Source organism: Odocoileus virginianus, chromosome 10, assembly GCF_023699985.2.
Source record: "Odocoileus virginianus isolate 20LAN1187 ecotype Illinois chromosome 10, Ovbor_1.2, whole genome shotgun sequence".
In the NCBI taxonomy this organism is placed as follows: domain Eukaryota; kingdom Metazoa; phylum Chordata; class Mammalia; order Artiodactyla; family Cervidae; genus Odocoileus; species Odocoileus virginianus.
In genome coordinates, this window is record NC_069683.1 from 5,538,922 (window position 1) to 5,557,613 (window position 18,692).

General features: G+C 53.4%; 1 long non-coding RNA gene across 1 annotated transcript; it reads right to left on the bottom strand.

The window, feature by feature from the left end:
* Positions 1–9,693: 9,693 nt before the first annotated feature.
* Positions 9,694–12,301, bottom strand: LOC139036990 (uncharacterized). Its single transcript, XR_011489769.1, has 3 exons — positions 12,146–12,301; positions 10,752–10,958; positions 9,694–9,894 (listed from the first exon to the last, which is right to left on the bottom strand). It is a non-coding gene; the product is annotated as an uncharacterized lncRNA (long non-coding RNA).
* Between the last annotated feature and the right edge of the window lie 6,391 nt (positions 12,302–18,692).

Here is an 18,692-nt window from a genome sequence, read left to right on the forward strand (position 1 = left end):
AAAACACAAAGAAACCACGTGTAGGCATATAAAGGCCAAACTGATGAAAGCCAAAAATAAAAAGAAAATCTTGAAATCAGACATTAAAAAAAAAAAAAGATACCATGCATACAGAGAACAGTGATACAACTAACGGCTGATTTCTCATCAGAAATAATGGAAGTCAGAAGAACAACACATTCAAAGTACTAAAAGAAAAAAAAATCACAATAATTCTATATGTATCAAAACTACTCTCCAAAAAATGAAGTAGAAGACATTTTAAGGTAAGTAATTAAGGAGATAATTTATCATCAAGAATCCTTCCTGACAAGAAATGTTAAAGGATATTTCTCATGCTAAAGGAAAAGAAGAAAACTAGAACTGGTACATACGTGGTCAATTTGAAAATTACATATGAATTTGGGAGGTTTTAAAGTATACACATAAAACTGACAACAACAGCATTATGGACAGTGGGGGTGGTGGATAAATGAAAATATATTATTGCAACATTCCTAAGTTTTACCTAAAGTAAGTCATTAACTCTAAGTAGACTTATAAAGATATGCATATGCAAACATTTCAAATTCATATCAATATAATGAAGATACATATTGTAATCTCTAGAGCAACCACTAAAAGTTGTGTAAAGAGAGATAGCTGGAAAGCCAATAAAATGAAATAAAATTGAATATTTTTTTAAAAGATATGATTAACACAAAAGAAAGTTGGAAAGGAGGAATTAAGGAACAAATTCCAGGTGAAACAAATATAAGACAAAGGGCAAAATAGCAAACTAAAATAAAACCATTTCAATAATTACAGCAAATGCAAAGGAACAAATATTTCAATCAAAAAGCAGAGACTCAGATTGGATTTTTTTAAAGAAAGCAAGAATAAATTCAGTGCTGCCTAAAGAAATAAACTTTAAATATAAAGATACATACCGAAAATAAAAGAACTGAATAAGATATACCAAGCAATTGGTAAACATGAAACAGCTGGAGTGACTGTGTTAATACTAGGTAAAGGAGACTTGAAAATGAGTGTATAATCAGGCATTAAAAAATATTCCATAATGACAACGAAAGGCTCAACACATGGAGAAAAACAAGAATTATAAAAGTATACTTTAAGTGAGTGCAGTTTACTGTACATAACTATACCTCAGTGGGGGATTTTTTTTTAAGCACAGTGGATGCAGTGGGTTAGTGGAATAGAAGGGTAATGGGCTGGAATGGAGGCAACATGTGGCTGTAATGCAAAAAGGTTTATAGGGAGAAATACTGATTTCAGGCTTAGATGTGTTTAGTTTGAGGCCTTAGAAGATATTGGCAGCTTCTGGCTATGCAGACAAGAAGGCATTGGCATTAGTCCTACTATAGGGTGGGAGGAAGGGGCTCAGAAATAAGTTCTTGGTTCCATTTAAAGACGAGAGAAAGAGGAGGTCAGGAGTCCTCACGAGAGACTAAGAAATGGCCAGAGAGATGGGAGGGAGCTCAAGAGTCCAGAGAAAAGGATGTTTTGAGGAAAAGGGCATGGCCAGCAGAAGAAAGCACTGCTGAGAAGTCAGGTGTGAGCCTGGGGCTATGGGAGGACGTGGGCAAGAGCCAGGTGTCCGCCCCAGGGCCAATAGGGCTGATCCTGGAAGGAGTGCAGACTGGGACTGTGGTCTTGCCCTCTGCCCTTGGAGAGGCCTGCCCACCAGGCAGAAAGAAAGATAGGGAAGTCGCTCAGTCATGTCCGACTCTTTGGGACCCCAGGGCTGTAGCCTGCCAGGCTCCTTTGTCCATGGAATTTGCCAGGTAAGAGTACTGGAGTGGGTTGCCATTTCCTTCTCCAGGGGATCTTCCCGACCCAGGGATCAAACCCGGGTCTCCTGCATTGTGGGCAGACACTTTACCATCTGAGCCACCAGGGCCAGGCAGGTAGTTGGCAAACCCTGCTGAGCCCCACCTCTGCTGTTTGACTTTTGTGCCACAGGGAAGACCCAAGCCAATCCCTGCCCTCCACCCAGGAGCTCCCAGTCTAGGACATATAGATGGATAATTGCACTGCTCTGTAGAGCTCCTGGACTTTGGAGGTGAGACAGGGAGCAGGAAAAACCTCAAAGAGGAGCAATATTTGACCAGTGCCAAGAAGAAAGAAGGGAGTAAGGGTTTTCCAGATGGTGAAAGGGAGGCTGCATTTGTCCTACTTTAGCCAAAGTGTGGACCCAAGACTTAAGGATGGGTGGAGGTCCCGAGGAGGGAGGTGTCCACCCCTCGCAGGTTTCTCACAGTTGTCTAGCCAGAGTGCAAGGGGCTTCCTGAGATGGGGTGAAGATCTGTGGAGGTGTGGATAGGTGTGCCAGCATAGGCAGAGTGCCCATGAGGAGGAAAGCAGCAGAGAATCTGACCAATGCTGGTTACCACCCCCCTCCCACCCCTTGAGAGACAGGTTAATGGGAACATAGGCTTGGCAGACTCGATTCCCATGCAAGTTGCACCCCTGACAGCTTTATCAGACATGTGCAGTCCAGCTGCAGAGGCCTGGCTGGGATGGGGCCCCAACTGTCTCAGAACCCCTGCTCTCCTGGCCCTGGCCCAAACACCAAGGCACTCCCCACTGAAATGAAATGCACCCTCAATGTCGGGAAGCCTGAGATGAGGTTTTCAGGCTGTGAAGTGTATGGGGTTGGGGAAGCATGCAGACAGAGGTTCCAGGAGGACAGGTGAGGTCTGAGGGTGCCTGAATCTGCAAGGAGTCCCTGGTTCTGGTCACACAACTTACAGCCAGAGGAAGCATCTTGGAGGGGTCACAAGTGAGTCCTGCTGAGAAACAGATTTCAACAAGGACAGTAAGACTTCACTGGGACAAGGTGCATCAGTATACTTACATGGGGTTTTGTCAGTTGGGATGCACAAAATATACAACTTACTATATACAGATACATCTGCTGTTTGTAAAACTGCTACAGGTTTGCTGAAAACACAGGACTTCTGACAAATTTATTTTCTGACAAATTCATTTTGTGTGATCGTCATCAGAAAAGAGGAAAAAAATGGGTGGTACATTTATAGTCCAACCTGCTACTTTATGGCGTATATCCCTGACAGGAGACAATTTCCATCTTGAGTATGCATTGATGAGAACTAAATCTTCCATTCACCGTTTTACACAATCTTGACGGTTGGCAGAATTGTCAACAGATTATCGCGTGGGTTTGTCCGTTTCAAATATTGCTTCTGCACTCCTGCCCACGTACTGCCAGTGCCAGCCTCTGCAGGATACGTTGCTGTCACATCACGACACGTGGCCCTGCACCGCGGCGGCGTGATTCCAGGCGCGCCTGCACAGCGGGCAGTGGGCGTGTCCTGGAAACCATCCCACTCCAGGAGGGTCAGCACTAGCAGAACTCGACATAAAGGGACAGCGCGGACACGGCTGGATCCAAGTAAAACTCAAGCTGGACTGAACTCACCGTCTGTCTGATTCCAAAAATATCTATAGCCACTGCAGAGGAAGCAGTGCAATAGAAGTTGAAGTGGGGAAACACAGAGGTCTGAACCAACTGGAATTACATTATATTTTCGCAGTTTTCACAAAAATATATAACCCTGTGAACACGTTGCCAGTCCCCCACCTCGCATCCCTACCCCAGCCTTGAAAGGATTTAGGGCCAATGAGGGACCGGAAGTTCCAACTGCATTAGCTCCTCGGGAAATCAGGTTTCGATTTCTTTGGGTTCCGGTTTCTTCAGGTTCTGTCTTCAGCTCAGTTCTACTCTGTCCCTCTCTGCTCCACGCCCTTCCCTGGCTCACCAGTGCCCTAGGGAGAAAGCTGGGCATTCACTATTACAGGGACTTCATTAATCCCTTTTTTCCTGAGGAGCTGTGGGATATGGACTTTCCTGGGGGAAGCAAAGATAGGGAGTCAGTGGGTGAACTCAGAGGACAGCAAGGATGATAAACTTAGACAGCAGTTGCCCCCAGGGGCACTTGCAGGAAGAGGGCTTCCTAGATCCCAAGGAAGCACTTGGCACTTACCTGACAGATGAGGGCCTGTGGGTTAGGGAAATACCCACATCCTGATGCCTGCATCTCCCCTGGCTGAGGCCAGAGCAGACCCCTCTTTTTCCTGTGAAATTTCTTTCTGGACCACAGTGGTGGAGGTGGAAGTAGGGAGTGGAAAGGAGCCCAGACCTGAGTTCACCTGCTGTATCCTTAATCCTCTGCATAACCTTGGGCAAGTGACAACAGTGTCCTCCTCTAGAAATCAGGGGATACTTGTTTTATCTCCAGGCTCTTATGAGAGACAAAATGAAACAAGAGAGCCCAGGCACACAGTAGGACCTCACTGCTCCCTGCCTGGCAGAGGACCCCAAGCTCCTTTGCTCATCTGCCTCTCGAATGACTGCTGAACCTCCTCAGTAGGTTAAGCAATCATGTTGACTTTATTTATTAGGTTTACAAGCTCCTCTGAAGAGGAACTGTCACTTGGCCCCACCCCAAAGCCCCACACAATCCTAGATTTCCAATCCTAGATTTCTCCCCTCTGAGTGGGGAGAGTGCTGGACAGGGGCCAGAGAGCCAGATGAGCTCTGCACCAGGCCAGGCCTCAGCCTCCCACCTGAACCTCGAGGGGTGAAGGGCCCGGATAAGCCCACAGCAGCCTCTCCCTCCTGTGGGCCTCTGGTTCCCATTATCATTCTTTCTCATGTTCTCCGGACCTCCTCCAAACCCCTTTCAGCACCACTTCTGGTTCTTCTCTGGAGACGCCCTGTCTGCCTGTCCTGCCTCTCTGCACACCTCCAGACACCCGCCTGGCCACCTGCCTGAGCCTTGCTACTGAGGCTGGAGCCTGAGGAGTGGCCTGAGGGGGTGTGAATGTCACAGGGTCCCCAGAGAGCTAGAACTAACTCAACAGGCGACATCGGGACCCAGGGACCTCCTCCAGCTGAGTGGCCAAGTGACCCAGGGAAGGTCTCTGCTTGCTGAGCCTGTTTTCTGAGGGACTGACTGGGATTACTGAGCAGTTCACAGGGAAGAGCCTGTTTGTTCTCAGGGAAGGTACCCCCAAGTCTTCCCCAAGAGGACCCTGCAGAGGCTCCCCAGTCTGTTCAGAATAAGCCACCCATGGTGGTCCCTCCCAGTGTGGGATGACCAGTCCGGGACCCACACTGAGTTTGTCCACCACCTTTGCAGAGAAGTGTTCCCCAGCCCCCACCCCGTGTGATCCTGGACGTCACCTAGGCTCTTCCCTCACATTTCATTTGTATTCTGACCAGCATTTTACTTTGGCTTTCATCTCTCCTCTCCTTTGAGTCTTGCAGAGGTGTGCATCCTCTGAGATATGAATCATCATTCCATTTTACAGATGAACAAACCAAGGCTCAGAAAAGGGTAGTGGGTGGGCCAAGCTTATCGAGTGTAAGGGACATAGCCTATTCAACCCAAAGCCAAAGCCAGCCTCTCTCCCCACCTCCTGGGGCCTGGCAAGGAACAACATTTGAGTTGGCGATTGGGGTTGTTGAGAGTGGAAATGAATTAACAGAGCCATTCTTCCACGAGGCACTTTCAGGCCCCAGAACAGATGTATATTGCGGGGAGGTGAGGGCTGCAGTCCAGAGTAGCTCCAGGCATTGGAGGTCGTTCTTGGCTTGTGGGAAAGGGCTCTGTCTCTGGCCTGGCATGTGGTCGGGGCTCTGGCATTCTAGCCGGCAGCAAGTGGGCACAGCCCAGAGGTTGGCAGGGGCCATGCACGAGAGGCTTCGAATACTGGGAAGTAGAGTCTGAGCAAGCAAGAGTTTTAAGCTGGGGCCTGGCACCACACAGCCATTCCCAGGGCACCAACCATGCAGAGGTCCTGTGCTCCGGACAAGGGCCGCGCCCAGGTCGCCCACAGCCGGCACATAGAAGACTCCAGCCAGGTGGGAGCTGGACACCAGAACTGTGCTCCTTGTGGGCCTCAGTCTCCCGTGACCCTCCCTGCACCCAGCTGTCACTGCTACGGAGGAGGGGCACATTCCCTGCCCTGTTAGCAGCTTGGGGACCCCGGAGCTTGGAGACAGAGGATGTGGCAACTGTGGGGCAGACTGCCCGGTGCCACCCCCAGCTGGGCCCTTCTTAGGTTCCTCACCTGCCTCAGGGGCAATCAGGCCTTCCCTGTCCTTTCTCCCAGGGTCAAGGGGATGAACGCCGAGGCCCTTTGCAAACATGAAGTGTGGGACTCATGAAGCATCCTACTGAGCAGGGAAATAGAATCACTTTTCTTCGACTTGGTCTCCAGTCATGTTCAGATTGTAAGATTTGTGGATCTTAGCTGTTTCTTATTCAGTCCCTCATCCATCCCTTTATCCATCCAACAGCCACCAACCTGCCCAGAAGCTGCAGCTAAAGCCTGGATGGCATGACCCTGCCAGCCCAGTGCCCTCCACCCAGTCCAGACCCCATAAGCAATTAGATACCCTTAGAGATGACCTGGGGCCCCCCCTTCCACTTTCTAAACTTGGAAACAGGTCCAGAGAGAGGCAGGAGGGAACCGAGGCTGATCTGACCAGTTCCTGTCTGTAGCCTCAGCCTCTCCCAAGCCCCTCCCCACACTGGTCTCTGACCCTGGCCGGGCGGGCCTGGGATTTCTCAGGCTTGGAGTGAGTCCAGTGGGATAGGGGCCAGGCCACCTCCAAGGCTGGGAGCCGCACAGCCCCTACCCACCAGCTCAGGCCCAGGCAGGGGTGCGGCGTGTGGGGATGGAGTAAGGGAGGGGCCGGTGAGGCCCACGCCCCCCTCAAACACACCCCCCGGCTCTCCAACACATGATATTATCTCTGGCTCTGGCTCAGGGCTCCGAGCAGGATGCGGCTTTCAACACCTCTCTCCCCTAGGACAGGCTCGGGGCTTTTTGAATTTCTCACGGCTTGGACCGGAGGGGCTGGGCATGGGCAGTGGAGGCCCCCAGCCAAGGCCACCCACCCCCCGGAGGCGGCCGGTCCTCAGACCCTCACAGCCCCCAATGTGGGAAGGGGAAGGGCCACGGTGCCTGAGAGGAAGGGGGTCCCAGGAATGGTTCCCCGTCCACCTCCCCCTTCCCCTCCCCCTTCTGTTGTCCATAATCCAGGGCGCCTGTTCAAGGAATTCTCCACCCGTGTGTTAGTGATTTATTTAGACTCGGCTCATCCCCCTTGCCCGGCATCCTGCCTGCAAGGCGGCGGGTGACAGACCCCTCCCCACCCGCCGCCCCCTCGCCCCATCCCTGGGGCCGTTTTCATCTCCAGCCCGGCAGGCTTGGCCCTGCTCCAGGCTGCTCCAGATGGCAGGGGCTTTGCTGGACACTGCAAGGCTTTCAGGGAACCCTGGAATCTCACTTCTGGGAGCCAGCCAACTCCCTAACATTCTGTGGACCCTCCTTCTCAGTCCTGCTGGCGGCCCTTCCTTCCCAACTGTGGAGGTGACAGGTGATTTTAAGAGGAAGCCTTCTGTGTCCTTGATCCAATCTTCCCATTGAATACATGGACAATTAGAGGCCAAGAACTGGGAGGCAAATACTGGGAGGCAGTGGGGAGGTCCCAGCTACCTGTTTCCAACACAAATACTTTTAAGAATATTGAAGACCCACCCTCCCCAACCCACATCTAAACTCTTCCACTAAGAAAGGGTTAATGTCCCCACTTTACACACATAGAAGTGAGACTTGTCCTGGGAAAGTGACCCACGGATCATCAGGCTGGGCCAGAGCACAGCTTGAGCCTGTCTCTTTCCATCTCTCTCTCTCACTCAGCCTGGGCCTCCAGCTCCCAGGCCATTCACTGGCCTGTGCGACCAGGACTGTCCCAGCTGCAGGGATTTGGGGTCCTGTAGGAGCTGGGTGGGAGTCTAGGTGTCTGGAGCACAAACACAACCCTTGGGTGGGGGCTGGAGGCGTGCATGTACCACAGAACATCAGAGTACCATGCTCTTGACCACCCTGGGGTGGTGACCAGCCCTTGTGTCTTGACCCCTCAGCACCTCCCTCAGTCCTGGTGAGGGTGAGGACGGAGTCGGCCCCTTCTCCCACACAGCCTGCAGCGAGAGCACTTGGAGTGGGGACATTTCGTGCTGTGTCCTGAGGTATTCACTTACCACCGGCTCTAGATCTTGAGCCTTGTGGTCCCAAAGGGGGAGTGGGAGAAGCTTCTGAGTTTCTGGCTCTTCTCAGCAAGTGCCTTTCCCTCTTCAAGGTAGGCAGAGGAGAGGAACCATTGTACAGATGAGAACCCTGAGGCCCAGGAGTTTGCAGAGATGGGCACTGGCTTGTTACATGGCCCTGGGCAAGTCACTGACTCTCTGTGGGCTACTTTCTCCATCTCACCCTGAGCGGAGGGGAGCAGTTAGATAAGAACCCTCTGGGGCCCTCTGTTCCCAGACAGCCACACCCGACCTGGCCTCCTTCTTCCACTGCCAAAGCCTCTGCACACTCAAGCCTCAAAGCCACTCGTAATGTCCATGAGACAAAAAGAGACTCAGAGAGGTGAAGTGACGTATCTCAGGGGCACAGGGTTCTGGGGACGCTAGTATCACCCTCCCTGCCTGCTTGCTGGACAGGCACCCCTGGCCAGGGTTGGGGGAGGTTCTGGACCAAGGCAACAAGCAAGCTGCCTCTGATCTCCAGGTACAGAAACTAGGCCAGTGGAGGGCCAGATGGCAGCACTACATTGGGGGATTGGGGTTTGGACCTGTGGCTACCTAATAGTTTAGGGGGTTCTCTGACTGGGTCTATGTGCTCCTGCCTTCTTCCCACAGAAAATCCTTCCTGGTTCTGAATTAACAGAATCACCTCCTGAAATGGCTGCCTTCATTTGCTCAAAGAAAACAAGACTGCCAGGTTCTGCATCCCTGGGCACAAGGAGGGGCAGGTGGGCCAGGGGAACCACTTGGCCACTGACCACCCTGTGCTCAGCCCTGGTCTCTGGGGAATTTGGGTGCAGTCCTAGGCCCCAGGCAGGCAGCACCCTCTCACATTAGTCACCACTGTCTACCAGGGAGCACTTGGTTGGGAGGAGTCCCGCTGTGTTAGTTGCTCCATCGTGTCCGACTCTTTGAGACCCCATTAACTGTAGCCCGCCAGCCTCCTCTGTCCTTGGGATTCTCCAGGCAAGAATACTGGAGTGGATTGCCATTGGGACCAGTCCCTACCCTATTGCTACATTCTCTGAGCCTAGAAGTCTCCTCCCCGACGTGGACCTATAGAGGCAGCTGGAGCAGGCATACCTGGAGAGCTCTGGGGTAGGTTTACCTGGGTTTGAGTCTTGCCAGAGACAGGTTAAAACAGATTAGGCTCCAGGTGTCAAACGCTGACTCAAATCTCAGTATTACCATTTACAAGCTATGTGGCTGTGGGCAAATCGCTTCACCCCTCTAAGCCTTTGTTTCCTCATCTGTGCTTCTGCTGCTAAGTCGTTTCAGTCATGTCCAACTCTGTGCAACCCCATAGACAGCAGCCCACCAGGCTCCCCCATCCCTGGGATTCTCCAGGCAAGAGCACTGGAGTGGGTTGCCATTTCCTTCTCCAATGCATGAAAGTGAAAAGTGAAAGGGAAGTTGCTCAGTCGTGTCTGACTCTTAGCGATCCCATGGAGCGCAGCCTACCAGGCTCCTCCGTCCATGGGATTTTCCAGGCAAGAGTACTGGAGTGGGGTGCCATTACCTTGTCCACCTCATCTGTGCAAGAGGAGTAATAAAAGGGACAGACTCATTGGAGTGTTCTGAGTATTAAATGAGTTAACACAAAACACCTAGCCAGACTAATGGCACAAGGAAAGTAAACAATCCATGTTGATTATTGTCACTGCTGTGACTAGTCATTGATCCGTTTGGGCCATGGACCGTCTTTATAGGATGGGATTCCTGATTTTGGTCTCATGGAGTTGCTGTGACCAGCTTCTGGACAAGGTACCTGCAAGGAACACAATTCGTATGTGTCAGCTCTCCTTTCCCTTCATTTCCTATCTGTGAGATGGCTAGAATAAGACCTGACTTATCCACTGTCTAAAGGGCCACAAGATGGGATATGGAAGTGATAAAAATAAAAAAATAATTAAAAAAAGAAGTCATAAAAGGCCCAGAATCTGGGCATCACTTTTCAGTTAAAGTCCAGAGAGGGACAGTGACCTGCCCAAGGTCATACAGAATTAGGGCTGGTTCAGAGCTGCAATTCAGTTCTTCCGACTCCAGCTTTTCCTCTAATAGGTCTTCAAGGGCTAAGAAGAGAAAAGTGCCTAGAAATATTTCTTGGATGAGGGCTGTATTAATAGCCTCAGGTGGGACCATAGAGGTCTTGAAATCTGCATATGATCCAGCAGGCTGGAGGGTGCCCTGGGGGATTTGAGCATTTTAAGGATGCCAACTATTGACCCTGTGAGCAGAGCTCAACGCTCTGGCGAAGGTGAGAGGGGCCCAAGGATCTGCCTGTTGAGGGAGTAGCTGTACTGGCTGGAAGTTGTGGGGCAACCTGGAAACCATGATGTCTGGCCCCAGGCTTGCAGGCTCCTTCCTGCTGTGTCCATCAACGCCCTCTCTTGATCCCTCCCTAGGGAATGCAGGGCTGGGTGTGGCTGCTGCCAGGGTCAGGAGCCCCCCAGAGATCTGATAGCACAAAGGCAGGTCTAGGTCAGATCTTGTGGCAGCAGGGCTGGGCCTGTGGATAAAGTCAAGGAACACCCTTCACTGGTGACCCCAGGCTTATACCCAGCTCCCCTCCCTTTGGGCAGCCCAGAACTGCATACAACAGGTACTCAGGGGCCCATGACTTGCCTGATGTTGACTTCCTCTGACTGGGTTTAGGAAGGGCAGGGAGGTGGCGGAGACACCAGATGCCTGTCTGCCATCCATCTGCAGGTCTGAGATGGTGATGAGGCAGAACCAGGCTGCTGAGGCCCGTGGCCGAGGCGGGAGAGAGCCAGGGCAGTGCCTCTCCCTCCAACCATCCCTTGGGGCTTCTCTGAGTATTAATCTGTCAAACTAGGGAGATTACAAGGGAGTAAAAGTCACAGACTGGAAACACAGGCACGCGCCTGTTATTTCAGGTGTAGGAGGGGAGGGAGGCGGGAGGCGGGGAGGGCAGGGGCGGCTGGCCCCTTGGAAGCTAAGCTCTCCACCAGCAACCTTAGCCACCAGCCCTCTGTGGGATGTTTGTCTTCTCTCTCCTCTGGTGCAGCTTTTGAGGAGCCAATATGAGGCCTTGGGGCAGCCAGAGGTGCCAGCAGCCTGGGCAGTTCATGCAGACTTCCCGGAAACATGGAGAGCACTCCAGGCAAAGTGTGCTTGAGGCCAGCGGGTCAGCCCTTGGGTGGCCCCAGCACCTACATACGCTGAGACTCTGTTCCCAGAGCATCCTCAGCAGCCTGCCGCCTCCCACAGCGGGTGCTCCCTGCTCCTCACACCTCACACTCTCTTCACATGGGGATGGGATGTGAAAGTGATAGGAATGAAAACTGAAATCATAAGAGATGCAGAATCTGGACATCACTTTGTAGGGAGGCAGGGTTCTTGCTCACATGTTCCAGAATATTTTCAGGCCCTCCACACCTAGGCTGGGTGCTGAGATCCAGAGGAGGAGCTGACCTCGCCCTCGCCTAAGAGGTGCCCCCAAATCTGTGTTCAGACAGAGCCAGGGATGATCCCACATGGGACCTGTACCTGGTGGGATTCCTCTCAGGTCCGCTGGAACAAAGGGCTTGTTAAGGAAACGAATGAACAGCTGAGGCAGGGGCCATGGAACACCCTTCAGTGGTGTTAAGGACCCTCCAACTGCAAACTGGTCTTTTGGAGTTTCAACCATCTGAGGTGGGAGTTCCCTCCTCCCACCCCCTCCTCCCCAGGTTTGCAGGGAACAGGGATGGGGATGAGTAGGGAAGGGCGAGAGTGCTGTTTTCCCAGGCCAGGCTGACTGCTCGCTGGAGAAGGGCCTCTGGGGGAGGAGGGGGAACCATAAGTGGTCCAAGTGGTGAGAGGATGCTCAAAAGACAGATTCACCCAGATCCCTTTCCCAGGGTATCAAAAGAATGAGCGGCCCTGTCTCTGGGGATACCCGCCCAAAACCTGGGTTCTTAGACCCAAAGAGAGTACAGATAACCGGGGCCCTGGGGAAATAGAGCCGCTAGGCAGAGCCAAAGCCCAGGAGAGTGGTGTGGTCAGAGCATGCTCACCTTTCTTCCCTCCCCCATCTCCCCTCCACATCTTTCCCTCCCTCCTTCTTCATTCTTCTGTTCAGTTGGTTGGTGGAGTTATTCATAAAATGTTGTTAGGAGCCCAGAGGTTCATCTAGGATCTATCAGACATTGGTTTAAACCACTTAGAACTTAGAATCAAGCTGATAATTCAGAATCTGAGCTCAAAATTCCAACATGGAACCCAGATGGAAGACTTGGAAGTGTTTGGCTGGCAGTTAGTCACTAACCCTCACAGTGTTTCTGAGACTTCAAATTCATGCTTCCTTTTGGTAGAAATACAATCTCATGCTGTCTTTTAATATTATTTGAAATTAAAATTGAATTTAATCCTGTGACTAAATGTGAATGAGGGCAATGAGACTTAGCTGTGCCCTCATTTGACAGGGCCCTCCTGCCCTCCCCAGCTAATCACTGCTGCAGGGTCGGCAAGGAGGTGCAGACCTCTGACTTCTCTTGCACAAGGTTTCTGGTGGTCCTTCTCATGGGGGAGGGGATCTGCAGAAGACAGCCTTCCAGGCCACACCATCCTTGGCCAGGTCAGCCCATTGGACTCCTTAGTCTGATCAATGCCTCTTCAAATGCAAACTCTCCTCTGTGGGGTAAAACCCAATCACATCATCAGCCACGTTTTGATATTTTCTGTGAGTTTTTCTTTTTTTCTTTTTTGGAGCAAGAAGAGTGACATGGAAGCTCAGAGAACTCCAAGTTTATAATCCCAAAGCTTCTCCCTAAGTGTAGCTACCTTCTCAAGATCAGGTCCATAGTCTAAGTACCCAAACATGGTGGGGAGGGGAATCACCTGAGACTTTTGTTGAAATGCAAATTTCCAGACCCCACCCCTCAAATCAGACAAGACCCCTGTATTTTAACCAGGTCTTGACACCAAGTAGTGTGTGGGTGTGGGTGTGTATGTGTGTGTGTGCACATGTGTGCTTACTCTGCAAAGGTCTTTCAGCTCAGGCATCGCCTCCCCTACACACAGCCCCTTGGGCTTCTGTGGGCACCTCACACAAGGCTGTTGTATCTGTAGTCACAGCAACAACAGGCAGAACCGGAAGAAGGAGATGCACAGTGCACAACTTACATGACGTCACTATTTGAAACCCAGTCTTGATATTTCTTCTTCGAAGCAGGAGGAACAACAAAGGAAGTGGTGTTACTTCTCAGGACTCCAGGGAGGCTGGGGGCAGTTCTGAGGCGGGACCTCCCATCAAGTTCTTGGGAGCTCTGGGAAGGTTTGTTGACTGTGTGAATGAACAGAAAAATGGGGCCACCTCCTCAACATGCGGCCCTGTGGGCTCCAACTGGCAGCTCTGACCGCATGAGGGCTGGGGCCTCCTGAGCTAGCTCCTACCCACCTCGGGCTGGTGTGGCAGGAGCATGGCTGGAGACCTGGCTGGGGGTCTCCTTCCCACCCAGCCTCCCCTGGTCATTTTCACAGTGAAGAGAGGAGGTGAGACGTCCTGTCTGCCCTGGGAACCCCACGGGAGCCCAATTATTTACTGGAAACAGTGAGGGATGCATTCTTGGCGGCTTTAGTTCGTGCGAATCAGAGACACGGCTGAGCTCAAATCTGGTTTTGATCAGTTCCAACCAAACAGACGGCTTATTAAATCCGAGCCGAAGAGGCCTCCTTTCTGGAACCCCCTTTCTAAGCCCTCCCTGTCCCACCTCAGGGCTGGAATGCCTTTTGGAGAGCAGGGAGTCCAACATACCCATTTGACAGATGGGGAGATGGAGTCCTAGAGAAACTTCTCCAAGGCGCTTGCTGTGGATCTGGGACAGCCAAGCTGGGCCAAGGAAGGCTGTGGTCCTGGAACTCTCTGGGCTAAACAGATAAGCTCCAGAGACATTACCCTGGTGTTCAAGGGCCCCCTTCCCTGCTCTTGGCTTTCCAATATCTCTCCTGCTCCATCTGGGTACTTCCACTAGGTTTCCCTGGATTCATCTCTCCTTGTGGTTGAAGATGGGGACAGAAGAGAACTCTGGGCTTCAGCGTCCTCATCTGCTGACATGGGGTCCCAGATCAGTGATGAGGGCAAAGTCCTGGTGCTTAGTGGGTCCTGTCGTCTGAACCACGATCTGCCTCCCCACGACTTCATCTTCAGACACCTCTCAGGGTGAGGCTGGTGAGGCCACCAGCCAGGGTCAGCGAGGTCAGCGGGCCTGGCGCAGCTGTCGGCCTCACCCGCAAGGCCCTTTGATCCACTGCCAGCTCCAGTGGCCAGAGCCTGGGCTGGCAGGCCCTGGGCAGTGATGGATGTGCCTGCCTGGCATCATTCTGCTGGGAAATGTATGCCCAGTCACTCAGGTCCTGGGGCCTCGGCCCAACATGCAAAGCCCACCAGCCTTGGCCCCCAGTGTCTCCCTTGCTCAACCCCAGCCCTTTATCTCCCCGACCATCTCCAGCCTTCACTCTCACTCTCTGCCCCTCCTGCAGAGCCTGCCAAGCCACAGTCACGTTCACAGCCCCTGGTCAGGTTCACTGTGGCTTTCATGGGTGGTCCCTCACTATATTCCCAACACAACCAGGACGTGTGAGGCAGTGCCTTTGCGATGGTCCCTGTCTTACAGGTGGAGCCACTAATGTTTGGCACAGCAAAGTCATCAGCTGTCCTTGATAAGCAGCGATTGGGGTCCTGGTCTGTCTGCTTATGCTGTGGGGCTTGACCGAGAAGATTCTAGAGGCTCAGAGAGTCCTGAAGTCAGGGGGCTGGAAGGAGCCTGGGGAGGGGTGTGCATTTAATCCAAACTTCAGAGGAATTCACAATTCAGGGGGTCGCTAGCCCTCAAAATCTTAGAACAGGGAAATGCCTTGCCTGGAAGGACTCTGTGGTCACTGAGCCCACCCCACAATCTCCTAGCAGCCTCTGACACCTGCTTGAACACCCCCAGGGACGGAGAGCTCCCTCTCCAATTTGTGGCAGCCCCTGGAAGAATGTCTTCTCTCACAGAGCGGAGTAGCCCGCGCCTCCCTGCGGCCCCTTATAGTCTGGAGACAGTGGGCAAGGCCCCCTGGGGCCTCTTCCTTCCACGCCGGGAGCATGGGGCAGGGATGGGTGTGAGGCAGACCTCTGGGGCTGGGTAGGGAGGGCAGAGGACCAGCTCAGGCTACGGGGGCTGGGCAGGAATTCCAACCCCACCTGCCCCTGAGATGTGGCCCTCACTAAGTCCTGCTCCTCTCCGAGCCCCATTTCCTCATCTGGAAATGGAAGAGGGCAGCTGACGGGCTGACAGGCTCCTGACTCCTTCCATGCGGCCACCATGAGGGGCTGTGGGAACCTGGGGTGACCTTTGGCTGCCCTCCTCTCCCTGGGGGTCGCTGCGCCAGCGGCTCCTTCCAAGCACTGATTAACAGCTGGGGTGCACCTGGCGGGCAGATGTCGGCTCCTCATCACCCCCGCTGGATCCTGCATGTGTGTGCACACCAGTGTGCATCTGAGGCATGCGTGCAGACGCCTATGCATATGCAGGTGGGTCTCTGTGTGTAGACACATGCAAGAGTGCACTGGGAGTGGGGGAAGCACCAAATGGTGGGTAAGGGATGGGGCTGCACCCAGCCCCCATGGCCCCGATCAGCACACTTCAGAGCAGGACTTCACCAGGGGCTGTGGGCTCGGCCAGCAGAGAGCTGGTCCTCCAAAGAGAGGCTGACTCGGGAAGCGCAAGACTGTGCTGGGAGGATGCAGGGGCGAGGGCACTTGCTGAGAGCAAATGAAGCCTGGTGTCAGGGTTGGGCTTGGGGGCATGGAGGGGTGCAGCCCAAGACTGGCCCTCGGCCCACATTCTGCCTCCCAGAGTCTGGTTCGAGGATAAGAAGAGGGGACCCGACTTCCCCAGGAGTCAGCACAGGCTGTCTCAAGGACCCTGGAGGCTGAGGTTGAAATTCTCATTCCACAGAGGAAGAAGCCAACAGCCAGAATACCCAGCCAAGGTCTCCCTAGTGGGGCTGACTCCTAAACCAACGCTTCCCCATCTGGGGCTGGGAGGCAGTCTGCCCGGGCCTGGGTGGCTAGGTGGGGGGTGGAGCCGGAGGGGCACAGGCAGGGTGCCGCTGCCCTATAAACCAGCACCCCACCTTGGGGCTGACATTTCCTAATAGACCCAGGCTGGGGGGAGGTCAGACCACGGGAGGGGATCTGGGAACAATTTGATAATTAGGCAAGAGGCCTTGACAAGCAGCCTCTGTGGGGTCCATTAGGGGGCCCTGGGGAGCCTGTGGTGAGGCTGGCCACCTGCCAGCCCTCCAGTGGCCCCTCACTGCCCTCCTGCCCAGCCCCTGCCAGTGCCCCCCAAGGCCCCTGCTGGGCCCTCCCCCATTTCCTCCCCAGCACACTAACAGCTCTGACTGGAGAAGGGGGGCTTCAGCACTCTTCTGCTTCAGTCGCCTTGGACTGACTGCACCATGGTTCTGTGACGCTGGCCTTCCAACGATCAGAGAGGGCAGCACTTCATCCAAGGCCACACAACTGAGGCTGTGAAGAGCCAACGCTGGGCTCAGGTAGCTCCCAAAAAGGCACTGTGGTGGGAGGTCAGGGCCCCCCAAACTCTGAGCAAGCTCTCTCTCCTAGAGATAACAAGGCCCTGAGGAGATGAGAGAAGAGGCCCTGAGGAACAAGCCAGAGTTGGGGATCAGCTTCTCATTTCCTTCAACTGTGGAAGGGAAGAGGAACCGGGTGGGGACAGACATCATTCCTACGTTCCGGGACCTCTAGAATCCTGGAAGGGCCCACACTGGGCCAGGGACCTACCTTGGTCTCATTGTCCTGAGGGTGGAAAAGAGAAGCGTGGGCTATGTGATCCTACCTCCCAGCCCCCAGAGAGGCCCCTGGCTCAAGGTGCCCCCAGTGGTGACAACTGGCAGGAGCTTCAGCAGCAGGTGATCATCTGGGCTTACCATCTGAGCTAGAACTATTGAATTATTGAGCTTCCCAGGTGGAAAAGAATCCACCTGCCAATGCAGGAGATGCGGGAGATGCAGGTTTGATCTCTGGGTTGGGAAGATCCCCTGGAGGAGGAAATGGCAACTCACCCCAGTATTTTTGCTTGTAGTCTGATGGGTTACAGTCCATGGGGTCACAAAGAGCCAGACATGACTAAGCATGCACACATGCACACATTGAATTGTTAATGATCGAAAAGGTAGGCCAAGTCCTTTGCTGAAACTTCAGTAGCATATACACATATAAACCCTATATTCCGAACAAGATTCTGCAGGTCCGAATACTGGAGTGGGTAACCTCTCCAACCTAGGGATCGAACCCAGGTCTCCCACAGTGCAGGCAGATTCTTAACCAGCTGAGCCACCAGAGAAGCCCTACATTTACTTAACTTATGTCTTAACAAGATTAGTAACAAGGGTCCTATCTATCAGCTGAGGTTCAGACAGGTTTAGAGACTCACCCTGTTTAGTAGGTGGCAGAGCCAGAGTCAACAGGCCCCTCTGACCCCTGGATCCTGGATTTCCCACCTTCTTGACCCATACTGCCTTCCTCATGTGGCCTGACCCATGCCTACAGACCACCACCCCCACTCCCATCTGGAAATGAGGTGTGAGGCAGGCAGGCGGCTTCTAAGTAGATAGGGTGACTTCCAAGTCCAAGGCACATGTGGAGAACAAGGGGGTGGTACCTGGTCGGGGTGGGTGGTGGGGTGGTGGGCGAGGTCGACTAGGCCCACTGCCTTGGCCTTGAATACAGGCTGACAAGTGAGTTTTACTTGGACACCAGCTGCTCCTTGAGGGCCTGGTGCCTTGCAGCTCAGAGCCCCACACAAGACAGGTGGTCCTGGAATCCTCAGGGTGTGTCAGACAGAGGCCACTTCTCCCGGGGGCCCTCTGGGAAGCCATGAAGCTTTCTCCAAAAAGTCCACCAGCCCACTTCTGAGCAAAACAGCTCTGGCTGGTTCTTGTGCTGGCGACTCACCAGTGGGGGTGAATGGGTTCAGGGGGGTCTTCTCTCTGTCTGCCTGCCTCTACTCCCATGCCAGCTCCAAAACAATTCCAGACGGGCACAACCCGGAGCTTTCAGCATGTTGGGCAGGGAGGTGGGCAGTGGGGTAGAGGGAGAAGAGGGCCCCAGCTGTGAGGCCACCCTCCTCCTGCTCCCCCAGAGCTTCTGGCCCCACACTCCCTCCAAACACTCTAGTGGTCTGGCCCAGGTCTTTGGGCAACAGGACTCGAGCGTTTCCAACCCTTCATCTGGTAACCAGATCCTCTGGCCCTGTGGGGTCCTCCCCTTCTCCTGAACCCCCTTCCTGGCCCAGGGCAAACAGGACTCCCCTGGTGTTGTGTGCCCGACATTTGGAGCCCTGGGCTGGGCGGCCAGGGTCCGGAGCCAAGAACCACAAGAGTAGGGGCCTGGGAAGCGCTCACCCACGGCAGTGCTGTTGAATCTGTCCATGCCCCCCTTGTCGGGTGTCAGAGTGATTTATGGGAGATGCTGGGAGGACAGGCTGGGGGAAAATAAGCAGTCTCAGGGCATGTCCCGCCCCTCTCCTCGGCAGCCACCATCCCACCACAGAT